This window comes from Salvelinus namaycush, chromosome 17 (genome assembly GCF_016432855.1).
Source record: "Salvelinus namaycush isolate Seneca chromosome 17, SaNama_1.0, whole genome shotgun sequence".
Classification (NCBI taxonomy): domain Eukaryota; kingdom Metazoa; phylum Chordata; class Actinopteri; order Salmoniformes; family Salmonidae; genus Salvelinus; species Salvelinus namaycush.
Genome location: NC_052323.1, coordinates 13,361,464 through 13,367,519, shown reverse-complemented (window position 1 = coordinate 13,367,519; position 6,056 = coordinate 13,361,464).

Genomic DNA, 6,056 nt, shown 5'->3' with positions numbered 1-6,056 from the left:
GATTTTCATCAGTTGACACTCATAGGACTTCATGTTACACAATACATGCATGTTTTGTTTGATAAAGTTCATATTTATATAAAAACAATCTGAGTTTACATTGGCGCGTTACATTCACTAGTTCCAAAAACATCAAGTGATTTTGCATAGCCACATCGTTTCAACAGAAATACTCATCATAAATGTAGATGATAATACAAGTTATACACATGGAATTATAGATATACCTCTCCTTAATGCAACCGCTGTCTCAGATTTCAAAAAAACTTTACGGAAAAAGCAAATCATGCAATAATCTGAGACGGCGCTCAGAACAATAGCCAAATTAGCCGCCATGTTGGAGTCAACAGAAACCAGAAAATACATGATAAATGTTTCCTTACCTTTGATGAACTTCATCAGAATGCAGTCCTAGGAATCCCAGGTCCACAATAAATGCTTGATTTGTTCGATAATGTCCGTTATTTATGTCCAATTAGCTACTTTGGTTAGCGCGTTTGGTAAACAATTCCAAAGTCACAAAGCGCGTCCACTATAACGTGACGAAATGTCCAAACGTTCCGTTACAGTCAGTAGAAACATGTCAAACGATGTACTGAATCAATCTTTAGAATGTTGTTAACATACATCTTGAATAACGTTCCAACCGGAGAATTAGATTGACTTCAGTTGAGCGATGGAACGGAGCTGCCTATCACGTGAACGCGCTGGTCAAAGCATGGTCAGCTCGTGGCAGTGGTGACTAATTCCTGTCTCCTTCGGCCCCCAGTTCTATTGACTGTTGACATCTAGTGGAAGCCGTAGGAAGTGAAAACTCATGAATATCTCGCTGTAATTTCAATGAGAGCTTCCTCAGAAAAAATCCAAACAGGAAGTGGAACTTCTCAGGTTTTTGCCTGCCATATGAGTTCTGTTATACTCACAGACATAATTCAAACAGTTTTAGAAACTTCAGAGTGTTTTCTATCCAATATGAATAATAATATGCAAATATTAGCAACTATGACTGAGGAGCAGGCCATTTACTCTGGGCACCTCTGTGCACCTTTCATCCAAGCTACTCAATAGTGCCCCTGCAGCCATAAGAAGTTAAGGGACACGCCCCCAGACGTATTCGTCAGGAGAATTTATTACACTACGTCAGCCAGGATTGAGAAGTGGGTTTGATTCTAGACACATGAAATGTGGGATGTATACGGAGGGTCCGTGGCAACAGAAGACGAACAGCAGAGGGGCTAATGACCTTGGAGATGGGGAAAGGGCCGATAAACCGGAGGGAGAGTTTGCGGGACTCCACCCGGAGGGGCAGATCCCGGGTGGACAGCCATACCTTCTGCATGAGACGATACCGGGGAGCTAGGGTCCGGTGGCGGTCCATTTGTCGTCTATACCTGGAGGTGGCCTTGAGAAGAGCAGACCAGGATCTCTTACAGGTACAGCGACAGCGGCGGACAAACATCTGGGCCAAAGGTATGCCGACCTCTTCCTCTAGCTCAGGTAAGAGTGGGGGCTGATATAACTCAGGGAACACTCAAAGGGCAGGAGACCCGTGGCAGAGCAAGGAAGGGTGTTGCGGGCTTATTCGACCCACACTAGTCGCGGGCTCCAGGTGGTTGGGTTGGCGGAGACCAGGCAGCGAAGAGTCGTCTCCAGGTCTTGGTTGGCTCGCTCTGACTGGCCGTTGGACTGGGGATGGAACCCGGAGGACAGGCTGGCCGACAACCCAATGAGTGTGCAAAACGCCTTCCAGAACCGAGATGAGAAATGAGGACCCCGGTCAGAGACCATGTCCACTGGGAGTCTATGGATCCGGAAGACGTGCTGCACCATGAGCTGGGCCGTCTCTTTGGCGGACTGTAGCTTGGAGAGGAATGAAGTGGGCGGCTTTGGAAAACCGGTTCACTACGGTCAGGATGGCGGTGTTGCCATCCATTGCTGTTTTATGTGTAAGATCTTCTGAGGAGCAAAGCCTGTTTGTGTGAAATATTGCACAGGGCAGTCGGTCGTCAGCATAAGCTTGTCTGGCAATACGGGAGACAGTATATCCCATAAGTGAAATACCGAAACTAATACTTGAATGAGAAATTTAGGTTACGGCCGTAACCCCGGTTCTCTGATAGTATGAGTGAGGTATTTCACCAGGCCACCCTTCTTGCATGAGCGAGGAGGAGGTGTTGCTTATTTTTGAATTACTCAGAGACGCTGCGTCAGAACTTTTATAGGGTAGGAGGGACACACAGACGCACACGTCCTCGACGTCCAGCCAATCCTGGCTAGCGTAATAACGAATACATTTGGGGCGTAACCCTCACTAATATTGTCAGAGAACCGGTGTTGCGGTCGTAACCTAAAATGTACATTATTAATGTCATGGGGGGATAAGTTCATACACTATACACTACATACAAAGGTATGTGGACACCACTTCAATTAGTGGATTCAGTTATTTCAGGCACACCCGTTGCTGAGAGGTATATAAAATCGAGCACACCGCCATGCAATCTCCATAGACAAACATTGTCAGTAGAATGGTCATAGGATAGGATGCCACCTTTCCAACAAGTCAGTTCGTCAAATCTCTGCCCTGCTAGAGCTACCCCGGTCAACTGTAAATGCTGTTATCGTAAAGTGGAAACGTCTAGGAGCAACAACGGCTCAGCCGCGAAGTGGTAGGCCACACAAGCTCACAGAACGGGACCGCCGAGTCTGAAGCACGTAGTGCATAAAAATCATCTGTCCTTGGTAGCAATACCGAGTTCCAAACTGCCTCTGGAAGCAATGTCAGCACAAGAACTGTTCGTCTGGAGCTTCATGAAATGGGTTTCCATGGCCGAGTAGCTGCACACAAACATAAGATCATCATGTGCAATGCCAAGCGTTGGCACAAGTGGTGTAAACGCAACCACCATTGGACTCTGGAGCAGTGGAAACACATTCTCTGAAGTGATGAATCACGCTTCACCATCTGACAGTCAGACGGACGATTCTGGGTTTGGCGGAAGCCAGGAGAACGCTACATACTCCAATGCATAGTGCCAACTGTAAAGTTTGGGGGTTGAGGAATAATGGTCTGGTGCTGTTTTTCATGGTTCGGGCTGGGCCCCTTAGTTCCAGTGAAGGGAAATCTTAACACCACAGCTTCCAACTTTGTGGCAACAATTTGGGGATGGCCCTTTCCTGACAATGCCCCCATGCACAAAGCAGGTCCATACAGAAATAGTTTGTCGAGATCGGTGTGGAAAAATTCAACCCCATTAAACATCTTTGTGATGAATTGGAACGCAGACTGCAAGTGCCCGACCTCACTAATGCTCTTGTGGCTGAATGGAAGTAAGTCCCCGCAGCAATGTTCCAACATCTAGTGGAAAGCCTTCCCAGAAGAGTGTTATAGCGGCAAAGGGGGGACCAGCTCCATATTAATGCCCATGATTTTGAAACGAGATGTTGAAAGTTCACGTGTCCACATACTTTTGATCATTTAGTGTATCTGAGCTTCCAGGCACACTTATAAAGGCTGTAGGCCGAAATGAGTTGTTCTTTAACTTCTTATGGCTGCAGCCCGACGTCGGTACACTTATGACAACAGCCAGCTCAAAGTGCAGGGCGCGAAATTCAAAAGATATAAATATTTAACTTTCACACATTAACAAGTCCAATACAGCATATGAAAGGTACACATCTTGTGAATCCAGCCAACATGTCCGATTTTTTTAATGTTTTACAGGGAAGACACAATATGTAAATCTATTAGCTAACCACGTTAGCAAAAGACACCACTTTTTTTACTCCAACAGTTTTTTACTCCATCAGTAGCTATCACAAATTCGACCAAATAAAGATATAAATAGCCACTAACCAAGAAACAACTTCATCAGATGACAGTCTGATAACATATTTATTGTATAGCATATGTTTTGTTAGAAAAATGTGCATATTTCAGGTATAAATCATAGTTTACATTGCAGCTACAATCAGAAATTGCACCGAAAGCAGCCATAATATTTACAGACACCAACGTCAAATACCTAATTACTCATCATAAAACATTTCTGAAAAATACATAGTGTACAGCAATTGAAAGACAGGCATCTTGTGATTCCAGACAATATTTCCGATTTATCAAGTGTTTTACAGCGAAAACACAATAGAGCGTTATATTAGCGTACCACAATAGCCAAAAACACAAGCAATTTCCCATTAGCAAAAGTTAGCGATCGTAACAAACAAGCAAAATATATATAATTTTTGACTAACCTTGATTTTCTTCATCAGATGACAGTCCTATAACATCAGGTTATACATACACTTATGTTTTGTTCGAAAATGTGCATATTTAGAGCTGAAATCAGTGGTTACACATTGTGCTAACGTAGCATCTTTTTCCCACAACGTCTAAACAGCAACGATATTTTTCTGACACGTTTTCTGACACACATATTCTGACCAAATAGCTATTCATAAACATAAGTAAAAAATACATGTTGTATAGGAAATGATAGATCCATTAGTTCTTAATGAAATCGCAGTGTTAGAATTCTAAAAAATAACTTCATTATGACATCCAGCTTCGGTATAGCTGAGTACCCCAAAGTTGGGCGCCCACGACTAATTCACATGCACGACAGATATATGAATTAGCATCATAAAATGTTTCTTACTTTTGGTGATCTTCCGTCAGAATGTTGGACAAGGTGTCCTTTGTCAAGAACAGTCGTTGTTTGGATTCAGAACGTTCATTTTCCCTCTCGATTTAGCACGCACACTTGCCAAGTGGCACAAAGCTCTCCAAGTCAACAAACGGAAGAGAACGGAACACGGCAAAACTCCCGAAAAATTTTCAATAATCTGATGAAACTGTATTGAAAAAACATACTTTACGATGATATGGTCACATGTATCAAATAAAATCATAGCCGGAGATATTAGTCGTCCATAACGACAGCTAAACAGAAGGCAAATCCATGTCCCTTTCGCGCACTCCAGAAAACAGAAAATGGACGGTCACGTCATACAAAGAGCTGTTATTCCACCTCAGACCAAGATAAACACGAAATTTCTTCTCTCACCGCCTCTTGACACCCAGGGGAAGGTGTATGAAGTGCACGTAGACTCTTACGTATCATGCCCATGTATTGTATGGCGGGGAGTAGAAGAAGCCTCGGTTTCAGACATTCCACTTCCTGGTCAGGAAGTGTGCTGCAGAATGACTTCTGTTTCACTCAGAGAAATATTTCAAACGGTTTTAGAAACTAGAGAGTGTTTTCTATCCAATAGTAATAATAATATGCATATTGTACGAGCAAGAATTGAGTACGAGGCCGTTTGAAATGGGCACATTTTATCTGGCTACTCAATACGCCCCCTGCAGCCCAAACAGGTTAATCATGAATAAGTATTTTTCTGCTAAACAACACAATTTACAGTAGGAATACCAAATGACCAACATAGCCAACGTTATCGCCGTGTCCTTTGTCAAGGAACGCGACAGTCCAATGTGTGTGCACACTGAGGTATTGGTACTAAACACAGACAGTAGCAGCACTGAGATATAGACAGTGTCACACACAGGTAGTGGCACTCTGTCTTCACTCTCTTGAACCTCTGTACCTGACAGACCCGTTCGTTTCCCAGGGAAAAACTTGGGAAATCTACTACTGTCACAGATCGGAGGAAGCAAGACCACCATGACTGACAGTTTACCGTGCATACCGTATTGCATATGTCCGTACTCAACATTGACACGGAAGATGCATGCAGACGTCTGTATGTATCTGATTCATTACACTAGGCTGGCTGAAGAGTTTGCTTTTTTTCTCTGGTCTTTCAGCATGTTCATTAAGACTCCGGGGCATTTGTCTACGAATCTTCAGCCTCGGCTCGACATCAGCGGCTCAGTTTGTGAAGGAAACTGCAGGCATTGGGCTGGTTTAAGACCCCCGTCTCTTATGAAGCTGTCATTAAGACGACACGTGCGCGCTCACACACACACACACACATACGCACGCACGCGATCAAATTACTGAGCGCCCCTAGGGTTCAAAAAAAAAAAAAATGAC